The following is a 22,663-nucleotide window of genomic DNA, read 5'->3' as shown; positions in this document are numbered from 1 at the left end:
CACTAAATAATTTCCCTGTTGTTTTGATATTGTATTTACAAACTATTTAATTTAAATGATTTAATCTCTGTATAAGAATGTCCATATCTTTTTTTTTTTTATTCAATATGATATACTATATGTCTATGTAATATGTTACCCATATTTTAGATATTTTTAACAATTTATACATCGCCTAGAATGTAGAATAGGCGATTAATCAAACTATATAATAAACTTGGAAACTTGGAAAAAAGGTGTAACTAGGTGCCAATGTAGGCGCCTAACTTAATTTTTTTAATAGCTTAATCAGTCCTGTTAATAAATAATAATGAGCTCATAATTAGCAAAAGTTTAGAAACATAGAAACATGATGGCAGATAAAGGCCAAATGACCCATCGTCTGCCCATCTGCAGTATTAACTATCTCCTCCTCTCATATGCTTTCTTGAATTCAGATACAGTTTTTGTCTCTACCACCTCTACCAGGAGACTATTTCATGCATCTTCCAACAGAAAAAAGACTTGGGAGTTCTGATCGACAAGTTGAAGCCGTCCACACAATGTGTGGTGGCAGCGAAAAGGATGAACAGAATGCTAGGAATGATAAAGAAGGGGATCACAAACAGATCGGAGAAAATTATCGTGCCACTGTACCGAGCCATGGTGCGCCCTCACCTGGAGTACTGTGTCCAGCAGTGGTTGCCGTACTTGAAGAAGGACAAGGTACTACTCGAAAGGGTCCAGAGAAGAGCAACTAAATTGGTTAAGGGGCTGGAGGAGTTGCCATACTGTGAGAGATTGGAGAAACTGGGCCTCTTCTCCCTTGAAAAGAGGAGATTGAGAGGGGACATGATCGAAACATTCAAGATACTGAAGGGAATAGACTTAGTAGATAAAAACAGATTGTTCACCCTCTCCAAGGTAGGAAGAACGAGAGGGCACTCTCTAAAGCTGAAAGGGGATAGATTCCATACGAATGTAAGGAAGTTCTTCTTCACCCAGATAGTGGTAGACAACTGGAACGCTCTTCCGGAGTCTGTTATAGGGGAAAACACCCTCCAGGGATTCAAGACAAAGTTGGACAAATTCCTGCTAAACTGGAACATACGCAGGTGAGGTTGGACTCATTTAGAGCACTGGTTTTTGACCTGAGGGACGCTGCGTGAGTGGACTGCTGAACAGGTCTGACCCAGCAGTGGCAATTCTTATGATCTTATGACTGTATATCAAATAATGTGTACAATTCTGATCAGCAAATCTAAAAAAAGATATAGCAAAATTAGAAAAGGTACAGATAAATACAACAAAAGGGATGGTGGTGACTTCACTATGAGAAAGACTAAAGCGGCTAGTTTGGTAGAAAGACAACTGAGGGGAAATTTGATAAAGGTCTATAAAATACTGAGTGGAGTGGAGTGGAATGGAGTGGAGTGAATTGCTTGTGTCAGTCAGACATTGGAAAAAATAAAATTATGGTTAGACACAAACATGCTTTCACTTAATATTAACAAATCAAAAGTAATGATTTTCCCTCTCAAAGATGGACAGTCCCTACAGGCCCCCATAAAACTTGAGTCTCTTCCAATTAAAATTGTGTCCACTTTAAAGCTGTTAGGGGTAACACTGAATAGCAAGTTTACTTATCACACCAACATTAGCACAGTCGTTCAGAAATGTTTCCATCGACTTAGAATGATCCGTTCATTTTCCAAACTACTTGAACCCACATCTTTGAATACTCTAATTCATTCACTCGTGATCTCCTGTGTCAGTTATTGTAATACCCTTTACAAAGGCATAACAAAAAAAGTAATAAGACGCCTCCAGATAATTCAAAATACAGCGATTAAAATTATCTTCAACGCAAAAAAATATGATCGTTTCCCCTCTTCTGTTCAATGCACACTGGCTACCAATAGAACACAGAATCAGTTAAAAAATCCTACTCCTTCCATTTAAAAACCATAAAAGTAACCAGCCCGAGTTTATCAACAGACTTTACAGCATCTACCCTATGAAATTCTATGCCAAATCATCTATGAGCAATATCTGTATTGGATCAGTTTAAATCTAATCTAAAAATCTTTCTGTTCCAGGAAGCGTTTGGATAAAAAACTGCCCTTCTAAGGACAAAACAATCCTGATGGGCCGCCACGGGTGCAGATTGCTGGGCGCGATGGACCTCTGGTCTGACCCAGAAGAGGCAACTTCTTATGTTCTTATGTTCTTACCCACCCATCGTCCTTCCCTTCTATGTTCTTTTTGCAAATATTGTAGTTCTTGCCCATCTCCTTATGTTTAGTGTATGTCCGTAAGTCAAGTAGATTATTGATTCTCTACACTCCAACAAGATTACTTAGGTCAAATGACAAACACTTATTAATTATTTCCTCTCTCAAAAACATTAACACACTGTGGCAATTCATCTTTTCTGTCACAGCCCCCCAAACATGGAATTCCCTCCCTATTCATTTAAGGGAAGAACGCGACCTAGACAGATTCAAGAACAAGTCAAAATGCTTTTTTTTTTAATCTTTATTCATTTTCAAACTTACAATAAGTGTGACAATGTGTTCAAACAAATTAACAATAAATATATCACTTAATAATCATGAATGGTACAAATGATATGCTCTTATCTCCCACCCTTCCCACCCTTTCTTATCATATAATCAAATACCTTGTACGATTTGTAATAATAAATTACCCTCCCTCCCCCCTCACAATTGAACTTGTAAATTCAAGGGAAAAAATGTCCTCTAGTCAGTACAATATTTTGTTAATGGCTCCCACACATCTTGAAATTTCTTAAAACACCCTTTCTGTATTGCAATAAATCTTTCCATTTTATATATATGACATAGAGAATTCCACAAAAAATTATAATTTAGTCTACTCCAGTTCTTCCAATTATAAATAATTTGTTGAATGGCAACCCCAGTCACTATAAGTAATAATTTGTTATTATTTGAAGAAATCTGACTTTTTGCTCTCATTGCCATACCAAACAGCACAGTATCATATGACAATGCCACTGGATTATCTAATAAACAATTAATTTGGTCCCAAATTGATTTCCAAAAAGCTATAACATATGGACAATAGAATAACAAATGAGCTGAAGTCCCTGCTTCAAGAATTAGACTTAAGAGCTATCCAATTTTTGTAACCGAACAGGAGTCCATAATGCTCTATGTAACAGAAAAAAACCATGTTTGTCTCATAGATGCTGACATTGTACATCTCATCCTCCAAGTCCAAATTTGTGTCCATTTAGACCAGTGGTTCCCAACCCTGTCCTGGAGGACCACTAGGCCAGTCGGGTTTTCAGGATAACCCTAATGAATATGCCTGGCACCTCCATTATATGCAGATCTCTCTCAAGCATATTTATTAGGGTTATCCTGAAAACCCGACTGGCCTGGTAGTCCTCCAGGACAGGGTTGGGAACCACTGATTTAGACACAGAAATTTGATGTTTGATCTCTATGCTCCAAATGTCTCTTAGACCAGTGTTTGTTTTCTTTTTAATCAGTCCAGTTAACAATTTATACCACTGGGCAGCCTGGTGACCCAGGAAGTCTGCCTGAAAGTATAGGAACTCCCATACTATATTGATCATTAAGGTTCTTCCATTCAGGGACCCCCATCTGAAAGGCCTGCTTCAATTGCAACCATCTAAAACTTTCTGATTTATTGATGCCATATTTATGTTGCAATTGTGAAAACTCAAGCAGTTTACCATTAGAGATAACATCATCCAATAAATGGATTCCTGCTTTCATCCAATGCTTCCAGACGACCTTTTCTCCGCCTATTTGAATCTTGGAGTTTAGCCATAAAGATTGATTTGTAGATTTATAAATTAGAATAGTTGTTAAATTACTTACATAACACAATGTTTTCCATGTATCAGCTAATATTCTATTATCTTTATTGTATCTAGGCATTTTGATACTGAGTATATGACAAGGGAGCATTGGAGACATGAGTTGCCATTCTAACCACATCCAATCTGGAAGTTTTTCCATGAGCTCTGGGAGGACCCAATACATACCCTGTAGCAAAATATAGGGTTGATGATATCTATAAAAATTGGGAAAATTTTCCCCTCCCGCTGAAATTGGCATTTGTAAAGATACCAAAGCAACTCTAGGAGTTTTACCCAGCCAAATAAATTTTATAAGAATGCTGTTTAATTTTTTATAAAAGGACCCTTGAAAATAAACCGGCAACATACCCATCTGATAACAAATCACAGGCAAAATCATCATTTTAATAGTTTGGACTCTCCCCCACCACGAAAGATGTAAAGGATTTCAAAGCTCACACATTTCTGTTATCTTCTGTAATAAAGATTTTTCATTTATTTTCATTGTTTCTTCTAGCGTATTTTTAATCCAAATGCCTAAATATTTTATTCCATCCTCCTTCCAAAGAAAGAGAAATGAATCAAATAAACCTTTTGTACAGTGGACATTAAGTGGAAGAATTTCTGATTTACTCCAATTTATCTTATAACCTGAAAATTTCCCAAATTTTTTCAATCAGTTCTAGTAAGCAAGGAATGGTTGTCTCAGGGATTTTCAAATAGAGCAAAATATCCTCCGCATAAGCAGAGACCTTATATTCACAATCTCTATAAGGAATACCCTGTATCTCCTTCTCTTGCTGAATCACTAATAACAAGGGTTCCAATACAATATCAAAAAGCAAAGGAGATAAGGGACAGCCTTGTCTAACCCTCCTCTGCAATCTAAAACCTTCTGAAAAATTATTATTAATGTACAGTTTAGCAACAGGGGAGCTATACAATGTTTGAACCATTTGTATAAATCCTGTACCAATACCAATGCTTGATATATGAAGGTCCATGCAACTCAATCAAAGACCTTCTCTGCATCCATGGATATAGAAAAAGGCGGATCATCTACGGCTTTTGATAAATTCAACCTTTGCAAGGTCAGCCTAGTGTTGTTAGAAGAATGTCTTTGAGCAACAAATCCCAATCGGTGCATTCCAATAATAAAAGGGAGAGCATTAGCCAAACGTATCGCCAATGTTTTAGATAAAAGTTTTCCATCAATATTAATTAAAGAAATAGGCCTGTAGTTTGAAACCAGTGTGGGATCTTTATTTGGCTTTGGCAAGACTATAGTTAATGGTTCCACCACAATCTTTAGATAGTTGAGTCTGATATAAATTTAACAAATATAGTAATAGGGTAATTTGGAATGATTTATAGAACTCTAATGTAAAACCATCTCCACCTGGAGTGAATCCAACTCTAAGGGACTTCAATCCTGCTTGCAATTCTTTTATTGATATTGGCTTTTCTAAGCTTTCTTTTATATGCTCAGGAATTTTCGGCCCCTTGATTAATTTTAAAAATTCCATTCTATCCTTTTCTTTATCTAAATAAGGCTCAGAAGAATGCAGATCTTTATAAAAATGTAAAAATTGTTTTAAAATAGGACCATTTTGTGAAAAAGCATTTCCTTTTTCATCTTTTATCGCCTCTACTTTTGTGTTTCGTTTTTTTGCATTTAAATAATTTGCCAGTAATCTTTCCACCTTATTTGAATTTGCATAATACAATGCCTGTTGAGAAAATAAATCTTTCCTAATCATTTTAGAAGAAATTTCATTATATTTCCCTTTAGCTTTCAAAAGATCTTGTAATGTAGAGTATTCCCATTTGTCAATCAATTTTGATTCTAATATCTTTATATCTTGTTCCAAACTATAAAATTGTTTTTTAATTTGTTTTTTAATGTATGCTGAAAAAGAAATAATTTGACCTCTCATGGTTGCCTTAAAAGCATCCCACAGCGTTTCCATAGAGATATCTTCCACATTATTAATTTGAAAATAATCATCTATTTTCAACTGTATTTCCTCTATAAAATTTGGTCCGCCAGCAATGTATTATCAAATCTCCATACAGGTCTACTATCCTCTTGGTCAATTATTTTAATTTTAATCCACACCCCACCATGATCAGACAAATAATTGGATCAATGGAGGCTTGTGTTACTTGCTGAATTAATGCATTTGAAGCAAATATATAGTCTATCCTTGAAAATGATTTGTGAACATGGGAGCAAAATGAAAATTCCCGATCATTAAAATGAAATATTCACTATATATATTTCAAGTCACAATTTTGTACCAAATTTTCCAATCCTAATGATTTCATAATTCTGCTAGGTTTTTTGTCCATTAAAGTAAACTAAACTAAACTAAACCTTAGGTTTGTATACCGCACCATCTCCGCATGTGTAGAGCTCGGCACGGTTTACAGAGGTTGAGAGGAAAGGAACTACAAAGAAGGGATATAGGAGAGGGACTGAGAAGATAGAGAGGGGCAGGGTACTAGAGAACGGGAGGTGATTAGATTTTTGAGAAGAGCCAAGTTTTCAAGCGTTTACGGAAGGATTGGAAGGAGCTAGAATTTCTGAGCGGGGATAAGAGGTTGTTCCAGAGTTCTGTGGTTCTAAAGGGGAGGGATGTTCCAAGTTTTCCTGCGCGGGATATACCTTTCATAGATGGGAAAGATAGTTTCAGTTTTTGGGAGGGTCTAGAAGAGAGCGGGTTTGAGGAATTCCAGAAGAGTGGGATAACGGGAGGAAGGACGCCATGTAGAATCTTGAAGGCTAAGCAGGCACATTTATAGAGGACTCTGGAGTATACTGGGAGCCAGTGAAGCTTGGAGAGGAGTGGGGAAACGTGATCGAACTTGTCTTTTGCGAAAATAAGCTTGGCTGCGGCGTTCTGAATTATCTGAAGTCTATGGAGGTTTTTCTTAGTTAGGCTTATATAGATGGAGTTGCAGTAGTCTAGTCTAGAGAGGATGGTGGATTGAACGAGGATGGCAAAATGAGAATGATGAAAGCAAGATCTTACTTTCCTCAACATATGGAGGCTAAAGAAGCATTTTTTTACCAGGGAGTTGAGGTGATCGTTGAAGGAGAGAGAGGAGTCTAAGATGATGCCTAGGACTTTGCTTGAAAACTCAAGCTGAAGAGTGGGGCCGGAAGGTAGAGGGATGGAGGTGGGTAAATGATCTGAAATTGGGCCGAGCCAAAGTAGTTTGGTTTTGGACTCATTCAGTTTCATTTGTACAGATTGGGCCCAGGATTGGAGGTTCATAATACATGTGGAGATGTTCTCAGCGAGGTTCGAGAGGTTTGCGTCGGTTTCGAGGAGGATGAGGATGTCGTCAGCATAGGAGTAGAGAGTTTCTAGGGGGGATAGATGAAGGAGTTTCAGAGAGGACATGTAGATGTTGAAAAGGATAGGGGAGAGGGGTGAGCTTTGTGGGACTCCACATTTCGGCTTCCAGGTGGGGGATGAGGAACCGTTTGTGTTAACGGTGTAGGAGCGGAAGCGTAGGAATTTCAAGAACCAATCAAGGACTGTGGAGCTTATGCCTATTTCGGAGAGTTGGAAGATTAGGATGTCGTGGTGAACGACATCGAAGGCTGCAGAGAGGTCGAATTGAAGAAGAACAGCGAATTTGTTGCGAGAATGGAGTTGTTGCACCTTAGAGATTAGTGAGGCCAAGAGGGATTCGGTGCTGAAGTTGGGTCTGAAGCCAAATTGGTGGGGTAGGAGGATAGAGAATCGTTCTAGGTAGGATGAGAGTTGGGTGGATATGATGGATTCTAATAACTTGGTTAGGAGAGGGATATTTGCTATAGGACAGTAGTTAGATGGAATGGTGGGATCAAGGTTGGCCTTTTTCAGTAGAGGGGACAATGAAATGTGTCCCATGTCGGGGGAGAAAAGGCCCGATGTTAGGGCAGAGTTTATAAGGTCGGTGAGGGAAGCGATGGCCTGTGTAAGGATATTCTCGAATAGATAGGAGGGGAAAGGATCCAAAATGCACTTGCAAGTTTTTAGTTTGAGGCAGAGTTTGGAGACTTGCGGTTCAGAGACAAGCTCGAAGGCGGTCCAGGATCTGTCGGCAGGAATGGAAGTGGATACAGGTAAGGTAGGGTTGAGATCAATAGAGGTCAGGGAATTGTAGGAGACTGTGGGAGGGAAGGAGCATCTTAGAGTGGTAACCTTTTCATTGAAGAAATTTGCAAGGGCATCGGCTGATAGAGATGGTGGAAGCGAAGGTGGGTCTTTTTTTGTAGGTAGGGAGCGCCAGATGTTGAACAGCGCACTGATCTGGTTGTTGGATCTAGAGATCTTGTCTCCAAAGAAGTTTTTCCTGGTTTTTTTTTAATGTTGAATTGTAAAATTTAATATTAGCCCTCCAGGTCTGTCTATCAGAGGGGGATTTAGATTTTTTCCATTTGCGCTCCAAAGCGCGACATTTCTGTTTCAATTCTCTGTGAAGAGGTAGGTACCAGGGGGCCTTTCGGGGGTAGGAGATGGTTTTGGTGGTTAATGGAGCAAGGGAGTGGTAGGTGGACTCGGAGAGGGCGGTCCAGTTGTGCCAATGTGATTCGGGGTCTGTAGGTCTAGGGTTGGAGGAGAGTTTGTTGAGGAGTTTGGACCAGAATAGGTTGCTCGAGGTTTTTTTGCGGAAGGTTATGGAATGAGAGGAGTGGGGTGGGGAGTCAAGATGTGACATGAAGACGGGGAGACAGGTAGTCCCTAAGAAGTGATCTGACCAGGGGACTTGTTCCCAGCGACTGTCGTCGGTTGAGGTTTTGAAGGCGGTAAGATCAATGAAGGTGGTGAAGTCTAGGGTATGCCCTTTTTCGTGGGTTGGGGATGGGGTGGGTGAGGGAAAACCTAGAGAGGTAAGGAAGTTGTTGAATTCAGATGTATCATTGTTATTTGTGTCGTCGAGGTGATGATTGATATCACCAACAATCAGAAGTCTTTGGAATTTAAGGAAGGCATTTGTTATGGTCTCATAGACGAGATTGGAAGATTTGGTCCAAGGGGTGGGTGGTCGGTATAGTATTAGGATGCCCAATGGGTGGGTGCGGAGTTCGTCAGTGACTGAGGCAAGCAAATATTCTAGAGAAGCATGGGTGCCCGTCTCAAGGAGCTTGACGTCGAAGAAAGATTTGTAGAGGAGTGCCAGACCACCTCCTTTTCTGTTGGGTCTGGGGGAGAAGAGGCCTTGGTAGCCATGGGGGAGGAGTTCATTTTGTGTGAATAGGTCGTCTTTGGCGATCCATGATTCTGTGATGCACAGGAATCCAGGGTCGAGCTCGTCTAGAAGGTCTTTCAAGATTTGGGTCTTATTGCATGCGGATCTGGCATTGCAGTAAAGTGTCGGGACTGGGGTGAGAGAGTCCGGGACAGTGTTGGGAAGATTGGCAGGGGGCAGGGGCTTTAGAGAATCTTGGTTGACTTTTCGGGGGGTTTTCTTGGGAGGGGAATTTCTGGTGCGTATCAGTGTGGGGATTCTGAGTCCGGGGCAGATGGTATTGGTGTTGGCGGGGTCGAGTAGGTTGGGGGAGGGAGGTTTCAGACAGAGGGAAGGATAGAGAGGTGAGCAGAGTAGGAGGAGAAGGATCCAGAAGGATGGATTCATGGCGGGGTGGTTGGTGTGTGAGAGTCTGCAGCAAGGGGGAGTAGAGTTGGTTGAGGAAGGAGCAGGGGAACTTAAATTAAGCTGACTAAGTACGGGGCCGAGAGAAGGGAGGAGAGGCTTTTTTTTGTTTTTTTATTTATTTATTTATTTTTTTTTTTTTAGGACTAAAGGGGGCTGTATCTGTGAGGACAATTAGCGGCTAAGCGCTTTCCATGTGGTGCCTAGAGCGGAGAGGCTTGGGGCAGTAAATGGGTAACAGGGGGATTGCACGGTTAAGGTATGTGTGTAGCCCAGGATGTGCTAGGGGAACCGGGGCAACTGAAAAAGTGAGAGACTGGTAAAAAACCTTTGGCAGAGAGTACAGTTTGGAGCAGAACTGAGCAAAAAAAAAGCAGAAAAAGTTTAGCATCAAAACATGAGCGAATACAATAGTAAAACATGAGCGAATACAATAGTAAAATAAAGGATCCATAACAGCAGTTAGACTAATCTTTGGACTAAAGAAATTTGACCACGTGACACCCTACTACCGGCAGCTACATTGGCTGCCGATGGAGGCACACGTAAAGTTCAAATTTGCCTGTTTCTGCTTTAAAGCATTACACGGACTTGCCCTTAAATACATTACTGACCTTTTCTCCTTCTCAGCCAATAGACACAAGAGAAGTTCACATTCCAACTTCATTTCCCCCACCCAGTGAGAGGTTGCAAACTGAAAAAACACCATGAATACCTTCTCTCACACCAAGCAGCATCATGGGGTAAAGACCTAGAACAATTACTTTCGCCCTCTACTTATGAGGAATTTAGGAAACGTCTAAAAACACACCTGTTCCTAAAACATCTTGACAACTGATCCACTTATCTCTTCCCCCTCAATAGCGACTAACTGTCCTTTTGATCACTTTTCTCCTCAACAATGAATTTCCTGTCTTATTACTTCTCTTTCTTCTTCCCCTCTTGAAGTCAGTCAATGTGTACCTTTGCTTAATCTTTTATAAACTGCATAGAACTTCACGGTATTGCGGTATATAAGCTGTTATTATTATTATTAAAATCCTCTGCCACAACTAATTTAGAAGCAGCCAGTGGTAACAACAAATGTAGAGATTTAAAAAATTCAATCTGGTTCAAAATAGATGCATATACATTGAATAGCGCCATGGTAGAATTTTACATGCTCATGTCTACATGTATCCATCTTCCTGCAGGATCAGCGGCAATCAACTTAAATGTAGTATTACATTTGTTACTCACTAATATTGCTACACCTGCATTTTTCTTAACAGCTGGGGCAAAAAAGCAATGTTTTACCCAACCTCCTTCTAGATTTTTAGATTCTATAGCTAATAAATGAGTCTCCTGGATATAGATTATATCTATATTCTGCTGTTTTAAAAACAAAAGAGTTTTCTTCCTTTTTATTGGATGGTTGAGGCCATTAACATTTAACAAAAATAATTTAAGCTCCATTAAGATAATTATTCCTATGACACCTAAATTTCAACAAATACATCATCTTTTTATAAACTTGCTTAAAACACTTTTCCCTTAATTTACAATATATAATATCCCTCCTTTCTTTTTAAAGATGCATTTGACTGCTAGAAAGCTAGACTAGGAACCTCAATTGAATTCTATTTCCCAAATTATTTGAAGTCCACCGCTCTCACCCTTCCTATTGTTTTTTTTCCTACTTGTCGTATTTACTATTAACAACTTGCATTACTTTCCCCATTTCTTCCTTTTGTTTAATATGTTTTGTCAGGTTAGTCTTATTTGTCTGTTTTTTTTCCTCCAGAAATTTGTAATTTTACTTTTTTTTATATCGCTTAGAATTTTGAATAAGCGATGAATCAAATTTTTAATAAACTTGAAACTTAATTTGTTGTACTAACATTCCCTAGTATTGTCCATCTTTGTTAATTTTATAATTTGTTTTATAGTATCTACTATCTGTATTATTAGTATTGTACACTGCCTAGAAGCCTGAATAGGTGGTATAAGAATGCCTAGAAGCCTGAATAGGTGGTATAAGAAATTTCTAATAAACTTGAAACTTTCAAAAAATACTAGGCCAAGGGCATGCAATGAAATTACTAAGTAGTAAATTTAAAGCAAGCCACAGAAAATATTTCTTTACTCAACATGTAATTACATCTGGTATTCATTGTCAGAGAATGTGGTGTAAGTAATTAGCTTAGCAGGGTTTAGAAAAGGTTTGAATAATTTCATAAAAGTCTTTAAGTCAATATTAAGATAGACTGGGGAAAACCTTCTTCTTATTTCTAAGATATTAGCATTATATCTCTTTTACCCTTTGGGGATCTTGACAGGTAATTGTGACCTGGGTTGGCCACTGTTGGAAACTGGACTTGAAGGGCCTTTGGTCAGTCCCAGTATTGCAAATCTTATGTTCTCATGGTAAATTTGAAAAGTGGACTCCCTACATATGAATGTTGATAGCAAATCCATAAATCCCTAAGGCACACATACATTTCATATTGCTTTCCTTTTCTGCATTGATATTTGCATGCTTGTCAACCATATTTGCCTTTAAATTACATTTGTCTGTGAATCATTGGTTCAAAATGATGTATAATTGAAAAACATCACGTTATGTTCTCTGGCATAATGTCAAAAGGGATGAAAAATGTTTTACACCTCACATCACATGATGTTTGAAAACCGTAGTCTACATGAAAAGGGATATTTTTTCATGACACATTCAATTGTGATTATGACAGCTGTTAAAGTAATGGCTCTGTTCTATATGGTGTCAGCATGGAAGGAATTTCCATCAAACCACATTTGAGTTTTTACACACAAAGAAGAAACTACAAGTTAAAAAACAACTAAATTACTTTAGAAGCATGAACGAGTGCTACAATTTTGTAAAAATCATAAGGGAAGAATTTGAACAGAAATATTGTCATCAGCACTTAGAGTTGCTAGTGAAATAAAAACATAAAATGCATTTAAACTTTTGTAAACAACTCTGAAATGCATATATTTTAAAAACACAAAACCTTTTAGGGGCATGTTTTCTTAAGCTTCGGTGGCTGGCGTCATGATTGTTGCTGTTGTCCAGGTCTTGCCACTTCTGGGTAGGTAGGAACAACATTTCAGCCATCATGTGACCACAGACTTCCCCATCACAATTTAAAATTGTGTTACCAATTAACTTTCTCACCAAAATTCTAATTCATGACCATAGGTCCTCCCTGTTCTCAATCAGTGGACCCACTATATATAAAGACAAACTGCAGACCTCACAGCATACCCTGAAGAAAGACACAGTATGATGGCTGAAATGTTGGTTCTACCTACCCAGACATGATGATGAGATCCGAACAACAGCAACAATCTTCTAGGAATATTTTCAAAACACAAAGGGCTAGATTCACTAACCTGCCCAATCGTGACTGATCTGTGTCCGATCCGGGCAGGTCTGATGGATTCAGAAAGCAGAAATATTCTAATAGTGGCAATCAGAGGATTGCCCCCATCTGCCAACACAGATCGCTAGCGTGCGATCCTGTCATATGCACAAACCATCTGATTTCCCTGTAGATGGTCTGCGCATGCATTTGGTGTTCATTTTAGCTGTTTTGTTTTTGGTTTTTTTTTTTTTTTGCAAGCCCGTGATTTTAACCTGTTTTAAGCCTGGGGGTTAAAACCATTGGCTTGCACTGCAGGGAAAGGCAGAAGAGTCGGGGCTGAGAGCAGGAGTGATTCGGGGCTAAAAGCAGGAGATCGGGGCAGAGAAGCAGGGCAGAGAGCAGAGAACAGGGCAGCCAAAGCAGGAGAATCAGGGCAGAGAGCAGGGTTTTAGCACAAGTGACTAGTCTTCACCAGTTGCTTGCTTTTGTGATCGGCCAGCCAGTCGGAAAGTGTAGTGAATCACGTCCTTCCTGCTTTGCATGCCAATTCCCCTCATTTGCATGTGCAGATCAGAGGATGATCGGGACACAGGTTAGTGAATTGGGTTACAGGGAAATCGGGTCGTAAAGGGCTCACAAAACGATTGGTACACGATCAGTTTGCGAAGTGAATATAGCCCTTTGACATTAAAAAAACTGGCATAAATCAACACGTGGATGTTTTTCTCATCAAAATGTCCAAGTGCCGATTTTCAAAACCAACTTTCAGGACTTCTTGCTAGGCTTCTTAGCCGCTGTGCACCCAAAATTCAAGAGTGTGTGTAGGAGATGTCTTATGGGTGGGCTTTGGGCGTGCTTAGCACTTGGATGTCTTGCAGTAATAAACATTTTCCTAGACTTCCAGGACGGAACTTAGATGTCTGGAGCTAGACCAGTTTTAAAAGCATCTACGTGCCAAAAAGGTGTCCAAATTGACCAGATGATCACTGGTGGGATTAAATAATGACCCCACATACTCCCCCAGTTGCCACTGACCCCCTTCCCACCCCACAAAGATCTGAATGAAACAGTACATAGAACAGCAAAACCTGATATGAAAAAGCCTAGTAGAGCAGCACACAGGTGTCTTAAGTAGCCTGGTGAGTGGGCTAGTGAACCACAGAGAGGAAGATCAAAGTCCATAAGTCACTCTAACTACTACGTTATTGTGGAAAGTATGAGGCCACCAAAACTTTACTATACTGCCATATAGGTGCCACCTGCAGTTACAAGGGCTATTGGGGTGGTAGACAGGTAGGAATAGTAGGTTTTGAGGAAGTTTTAAAATAACCTTCCACAAATAAAGATAAACCCACTTCTGAATGGACTCTATAAAGAAGGGGGCAGCCCATACATATCTGATGTTGAAATTAAAAGGGTTAATATCTTAATCTTTAATCCTTATTGCCACCTCTTCCTTGATGTTATGCAAAAATCTTCCTGTTGCTGATTTATTTTATACTTAAATTTCAATAAAACGTTATCACAGTAGGTTTTGTAACTTATTTTTATTGTGCAGCATTACTAGCCAGCTCGACAAGACCCATTTTGCCATTTTGGCTTTATTAAGGGTTCTATAGGAGCTCTGCATACAATACAGCACACATCATCAACACACTCAAACTGTTTTAATGCCCCAAGTGAATCTATCTAATCCAATACACTTATATAATTTCCTATTCAATAAATAAATACATATAGTTCATAATCCATATAATATTTTTACAAATTTAAATTTATAATACACTAATCCATTATTCAATATACTTAAATTCTATGGCCAATTATATACTTAAATTTAAAAAATTTCTTTAAAATTACTCTTAATTCATTACCCACACACTTTCTCCATTACAGATCAAAAAAATCAATTCCTTAATCTAACTTATTTTGAAATCATAGTGTTGTGTATGCACATTATGGGCTCCTTTTGCAAAGGTGCGCAGGCGTTTTTAACGCATGCACCGGATTAGAGCGTGCTATAGCGTGCGCTACCCGAAAAACTACCACCTGCTCAAGAGGAGGTGGTAGTGGCTAGCATGTGTGGCATTTTAGCATGTGCTATTTTGTGCGTTAAGGCCCTAGCGCACCTTTGTAAAAGGAGCCCTAAATTTAATCCCACATATGGCATATGATCTTAACACGCCTGATTTGTTAAATCACCTTACAATTCATTACACTTTATATTAAGCCTCCATTAGTGACATATATTCTTAGTGCACATAAAATTTTTATTAACTTATCCCTTCTATTAAAGTCAGATCAACATTTTACATCAACTAAGGATAAATCAACAATTTAAAACATGCTTCCTCAATATGGGGCTCAGTTCAACTATAGAGCTCCATCTGTTAAGGCATGTTTTGAAATTGCCATTTTTTACTCATGAGCAGTATACTGTAGTTCATCTTGCACCTACCTGCGCAGTGTAATCTTACTTTAAACTATATGTTTATCACAATTAATCTTACATTACTATTTAAACACTAAAATGTTTCATATACTTATTGAAATTTAATCTTTGATGGATGACACACCCAATTTGAATGGCGCTCAAAGTTTTCACATACATCGTGGTTAAATTCCCCAATGTACCAAAAACTATTCATATCTACCCCAATTTCAAACTACCCATACTATTTTCACATGGGTGATGCATTTCATCCTGCACATGGTATCATTAGTTCCTATAAGAAGTGTAAAGCATAAGACTTTGAGCATCGTATAGGCTTCTGATAGGCGTGGTTTAAGCTCCAGAAAGGCTTTAGCATAATACATGCTATTTAGGTCATCCAATCAGCCTTCTCTGGGCATCCCAAAGACATTATTTGAGAGAGGTTTTTAGAAGCAATTCCTTGCTCTAAATAACACTCTCTTTCTCATGAAACATTGCTAAAATGAGCTCATTCTTCAAAGCAAACAGAAAGCCCATAACTTCAATTGGCCAAGCTTAAAAACAAATAAAACACAGAACAGACCTGAATGTGGCTTCTAGTTCATTGCAAATGTAGGTATGCAGCTGCACAATGATGACCTCATTGAGATATCATCATAGTGCAACTGCAAAGTAGAATGCCACAAGTAAAAGATGAGCCAGGAGTTGAATTCACAACCTCTAGAAGAGCAATACAGCACTTTTACTCATTGAGTTACAGCACCTTCTACTCCAATTTCTCTGACTCCCCTATCATATTATAGCTTAGTGATCTGCTAAGGTAAAATCTGCATAGCTATCATTTCGCAGTTAGCTGAAACAAAAGACTGGTAGCTCAATAGCTTAAAGCACTGCTTTCATTGTCCCAAAAGCCACAATCTCAAGTAGGGTTCAATAAATGTGACATGGATTCAAATACTGCTGTTTTTATCAAATGCAAACTCAACTTTTGGAATAGATTGTTTCTAGTATTGCTAATGTTGTGATGTTTGAGATGAAAATTAGATGTGATTGGTCTGTAGCTTGTCATTTTTACTAAAATGAATATTTTGTCAGCTGAAGGACATGAGGGAGTCAAACCCAGACCAGGCTCATACCCCAACCTTCATTCTAACCACTGGGCTACAGAATCAGCCATAAAAGCAAAGCAATTCTAATCGGATTATACTGTTCTGTTTAGGTGTCGTTTGGGCAGTAGCATCGGCATCCCTGCAGCTCCATAATGGAGCGCCCGAAGCATGCCGAATCAGCTGAAGTTCAGCATATCTCAAGCTGTCAGGATAGGAAACCTCTCCCCTGACTGAAAGAAGCCACCAAGTTAAAGCATCTGGTTCATCCTCTCCACCTCTCACCTAATCTCATGTTCTCAAATATTATGCTGGTTGCAGGCTGTGAGGCAGGAGACATACCAGCTACCCTGTTTGCCACCCCACCCCCCTTTGCAGCCTGGGCATCATTGAACACTAGATAAGACAAAGGTCAATATGACCAAGTAGCTGAAGTGGTGCTTATTAAGGAAACACTAATGCCCTGCTGCTACTCAACATAAATAAGCACAAGGTGAAAAATGGTATAAGGTTTTTATTGCACAGTCCAGGAAAGCAGCATGCAAGTATAATATCAGGCAACAGCAGTTTGATGAGATGGATGACAGGTATGCATAGTAAGCCACTCCTAGGTCCAAGTTGTTACTGTGGTAGAATTGTTAAGGTCCCAGAATCTGTTCCTGGTAGGAGAAGGCAGGCTTAAGAAAAAGGAAGATGGATTGAGACAAATTAAGAGTTGATTTGTGAGTTTTAGGCTGTCTTTTACAAAGGTGCGCTAAATCAACGCATGCGCTAACTACTAATGCGTCCATAGGATAACATGGACACATTAACCTTTAGCACACGCTAACAACACCTAAACAGTGCCATTTCAGTGCACGGTAAAACTTAATGCGTGCATGTTATTCTATGGACGCATTAGTAGTTAGTGCATGCGTGGATTTAGCGCACCTTTGTAAAAAACTCACCAATTGACTGTTTTCTCAGAAAATCTTCTATAACTACACCCTTCTAAAGGAAAAAAGTGTGAAACGGTAGTATTGTGAAAATGTAGATAATTTATCACAAGGGCAAATAAAGGTTGCAGTACATCTTTCTCACCTATTTTTTCAGTTTTGGGATTTGAGCTTTGGCCAAGTGCAAGCTGTTGTGCTGAACCCAGTTTGAACAGACCTGCTCTGGCCTCTGGGAAACACAAGAGGAATCATTAGCCACTCTGGGAGCCTGAAATCAGGAGAAAAGGGGAAAAAGGTCAAGACATATGTGGCAAAAATAAAATGCAGCACAGTCTCAGAATAACAGCTAGAATGAACAGAAGCAAAAAAAAACACTGTTCTTTTTATAAGGATGCCTATCAATTATGACTCTAAAATGATTTACCTTTAGCTCTAATGAGGAAAAGCACTGCTTCCATCTTCCCAACATCATAGGTTCCACATATTCATGTAATTTGCATATATATTTTGCTGGCACCAAAGTTTCAAACAGCATGGGTTTTTTTCAGCCAACACCCCTGGACCCAAATTTTATCATCACTAATTTTCAGACCTGATAATGACCCTGTAGATTGGAGAGAATTGTGGCAGATATTAGGGGGAGAAAAAGTTAATGGAGAATCACCATAAGCAATAACACAGAATAGGAGTCCAAAAGAAGAAATCAGTTCTGCCTGAGCTTTTATCTAATAAAAACACCTAAGTAGCTAGCAATATATCATTCTCACCTAGATTTGTTCCTGGAAAGATGAAAAAGGTTAGACAAACATCAAAATTGCAAATTACTATAGCTGCTAATGGTCCTGTGAAATGGAGAGAGTTGTAGCAGATACAGGAATGAAAAAGTTAAAAGATAATCAAGAAAAGTAAAGTCTCAGAAATAAGCTTTAACACAGAATAGGAGCCCTAAAAGAGAAAACACTGTTCTGATGGACCTTCTTATACTAAGCATGCCACTACGTAACCTGAGCTCCCTCCAATTATTCCGTAAGCACCTGAAAACTTGGCTTTTCACAAAATGTAATGCTCTCTTCCCCCCCGTAAGCAACCCCAACCCCTTATTCTTCTCTTCCTATATTTAAGTTCTTGTAAACCGTGCCGAGCTCTACATTTGTGGAGAAGATGCGGTATATAAACTTAAGGTTTAGTTTTTAAGTAGCGTCTGACGTCATAGGCACCATTTGGACATTCAAATCTGATTGGGTGTGCTTTAGGCAAACACACCTGTACTGACTTTTAATCAATTCCTTCCCTTCTCAAAGTTTTACTAGAAGCCATTTGTCATCTGCTTAATCTAAATAAAGTTCCCTCTATAGCTCTACACCTTAAGGCGCTGCTTTTATCTTCCATATGCCAGGGGTTCAAGTCTTGAGTACAGTTTGCAAATATTTGATATTCATTTTTCTACCAGAAAACCTTCAAACTCTTTGGTCATTCCTTTCCTTAAACATATTTGAGTTGATCTTTAAAATGATCTGCAGCAATTTTCAGATGTCTAAAGCAGCTTGTTCTCTCTCATCCTAAACCCCCTCCCCCACCCCAACACACACTCCTGAAGCATGAAACCACAACCAGCCAAGCTGAATATACCAACAGGAATGTCTCTAGGGTACATCTCAAAAACATGTACCTTCCTTCAATACATATCCAAGCCCTCTGAAGTTTTAATAAACTCTTCTACCTGTTGCCCTGTGTGGATATTAGATAGAAGGAAATCCATTCCTACCACAATGGCTTGTAGCAGAGAGAAGATGAATGTATCTGATGTACCTGTGCCTGCAAACTGCAGAATGCTGATGAAAAACAGCAAAGTCCACCACTTATGAGAGCTGTTAAAATGAGTGAAGGTGGGTTTGAACCAGGGAGCTTCAGAAGATTGACAAGGTGCATTAACCTGGTGAGCCACAAATTACATTTTTATGTCAAAGGAGAAGTTTCCTCCCATGACAGCTTAGGATATCTAAGCCATGGACAGGAGAAAATAAGTTTGCCTGGAAAGGGAAATGTGTTGATAAAAATGGCAAAGTCCATCATCTATTCTAGACCCTCTTATGAGAGCTAATAGGAAGCTATTAAAATGAGTGAAGGTGGGATTTGAACCAGGGTGCTTGAGAAGATGGACAAGAAACATTAACCTTGTGAGTCAGAAATGCTTTCTTTGTGGTGATTGTGCTATCATTCCTAAGCATATGATACATAGGCAGGTCAGTCAACTTTGATATGAAAGGGCAGTGAGATCTACCTGAGTAGAAACTGTAGCTCTACGGGTTAAAATCCTATGCTGGTCATACAGCGGTTGTGAGTTCAACACCCAGTGCATCTTTTAATTGTGGCACACTACCTTGAAGGTGCAGCTTGATGTCTCACAATGAGGTCAGCTTTGTGACGCTGAAGAGCTCCATTTTGCAATGAGGGAAAATACATGTTAAGGTCTGTATCTGGCTTTTCTCTTTTCAAGCGCTGAGAAATGAAGTAATGTATGCAATAATGATATGGTTTTCATGTTCTTTCTTTGCTCTCAAGAAAGAGCTGATTGCAGCACTGTTTGTTGAGAAAAAAGGGGGTTCTTTTTAAGCAGGAAAGCCAAAGGTGGTGTAATAAGTAAATCATATTACTGTTTGGGTAGAAAAGTACTATGTTTTCCATGCAATATGTTTATATTGATGTGCTCTATTGATATGGTGGGAGAAAGAAGATATTGATAGGGATAGGGAGAAAGAAGAAAAAAAAAACATTCAAACTCATTATAGGTAATATTGCGGAAGTGGAAAGCACGCCTACTCTGCGTCTATAGGAAGTCTCCGGCTACGAAAGCTGAAACTGCATTGAAATGAAGCAAAAACTACACTTAGACCAGCTTTTCCTTCACCTACATTTTCCATGATGTTTAGACGCAGTATGCCGCCTAACTAGCGTCTATCCTTAACCACACCCATGTTAAGCCCACATCTACAAACTTAGATGCGACTATTCCCTAAACCTGCGTCTATCTCGCGTCTGTATTCTAAGAGCGCCTAACTGATGCCTAACTCCATCTAAGTCTCAATTAACGTTTGTTAAGACCCTTAAATCGCTCATTATCCACTTAAATAGGATCCCTAAAGATCGCCTAAAATTAGGCACAGTTTACAGAATCGGGTCCTTAGTGCATTTATTGTTTTAAAGTGCTGTTAAATGTTTACATTTTGAAATTGCATCAAGTTAGTCCTATTACTAGCAGTCAATTTGTCATCGCTACGTTTCCTTAATGATTGTATTTATGCTTATACTTCATCATTTTACTATTATTATACTGATAAAAAATTGTAAGTTTTATGTCAAGCTGTACACCACCTTGGATGAATCTCTCCATAAAAATGATTGATAAATCCCTAAATGTAAATAAAAATAAGAGTAGATTAAATATGTACTATTTGATGATAAACAATTGAACTCTATGAACCTTTGCAATGCAATCTTAGTTGCATCTCTGTAGTAGGTTGATATGAGCTATGTGCATCCTATTCAAATCTGTTATTTATTTTATTTTTGTTTTGTTTTATCCAAGATCTGAGATGATAATGTTATCTTGTTTCATACTGTACACTTCAGTGAACAAGCTATCAACTGCTGAGATGTGCAATCCTGCTCTTAACTTTCCTAGTGGCCAATCAATACTCTTGAGTTAAGAATACTCTCAATATCAAGTATAGCTGTCTGGCTAACAATGAAAGTTAGGCAGCATTCTGCACTAACGAGGCTTGCTCTGTAGCTATATTGCAATGTTAAGTTTGTATTTAGTATGAAATTATCCATATTAGTAATACATCTTAACCTTGGGCAGCTAAAATGATTGTATGAGTAGCTGCCAACATTTTTCTGATCCTTTGTGGGAATAATGGATCCGTGCATTATTAAAGGCTCATTGTGTTTCTGCCATGCTTCACTGTGTTTTCACTGTTGCTAGTGCCACTAAAGAAGACAATGTGGAATCATTTAGATTTGTAATATTGTCATCAACTTAGTACTTCACTATTATATGACAACACATATTTGGATGTCCAGCAACTGAAAATCTAATTGTAGTGTTATTAGGGCTAAGCTTGCCAACTTGAAATTCTGAAAATGTGAGAACAGAAGCTTGGAATATTTTCTTGTACTTTTAAAAGATTGAGTCAATGCTTTCTCACTTGTATACTAGCACAGATAAACATACATTTACATGCGCCTAAGTGCTAGCAGAATACTCAATAGTATTCAGTTATGTATATGTATAAATACCTTAGCATGCAAATACAAGGACAGCATTCACTGGGGAGGAACCTGGGAGGGGCATGGGTAGGGCTGACATTTGTCACATTTAGGTGCACCCATTTAAGTCAGCCATAGGGAAACCCATTAATGCTTACTTACACAAATATTCTATATAAGAACACGTAAATGTAAATATTCTTCTAGAATAGGATTCATATGCACCTTATTTGGGCACATAGGTTGTGGTGCCCAGTTTTAGAATATCCCCATAAAGTCCTTTTGGAAAAGAGTAAACTGGGGAATCAAGCTCACAGATTCAACTCTACCAGCCTAATAGGGAATGCAATAGGGATTTTTGTTTATGCCAGATGATAGTAGTGGTAATGGGCTCAGAGCACGGGGCAGACATTCAAGCACTTGTGCTCAATTAAATAGCTTTCTGAAGAACAAGGAAAAGCCAGACTATTTGTAGAGAGCTAAACTGGGAAGAAGAACTCAGGGAGCAGATGGTCCAGCCAACATGCCAGAAGGACTTATTTCAAAGAAACCCTTAGCTGAAGAATGATTGAAGCTTAAATGTCAGATTCTGAAATAAAGGTAGGCGCTATGGAGGGGCTTTTTAGATTTGACATCTAAGTCCTGATTGAGACATTTTGCCAAAATTGTCTCAAAAAAACTTGTAGCTCTCAGCCATAATCAAACCTGGAAAAGTCTAAATTTTTAGTTTAATTATGATTTTTAGCTAGATGTTTTCAGGCTGTGTACATCCATCTACTGTATATGTACCACTGTCTACTGCACTGACTACAAGGCTACTCCAACCACTTGTTTGCTGCTTTGGCCATAATATCTACAGTAGAACTGTCATTGGGCCTGGTATCTACTGTCACTGTCACATCTTTGGAGGTGGCAGGGGGTTAATGACCACTGAAAGATTAAGAGGAAAACATGCCTTAATCCTTCCAGTGGTGAGCTTGTCAGTTAGAACACCTTTTTCTGACTTAGGGCAGGATGTACACGCTCTGACACCATGGTTAAACATACCA

This window comes from Geotrypetes seraphini, chromosome 3 (genome assembly GCF_902459505.1).
Source record: "Geotrypetes seraphini chromosome 3, aGeoSer1.1, whole genome shotgun sequence".
Classification (NCBI taxonomy): domain Eukaryota; kingdom Metazoa; phylum Chordata; class Amphibia; order Gymnophiona; family Dermophiidae; genus Geotrypetes; species Geotrypetes seraphini.
The sequence above is the reverse complement of the archived record's forward strand: the minus strand, read 5'-3'. Positions refer to the sequence as shown.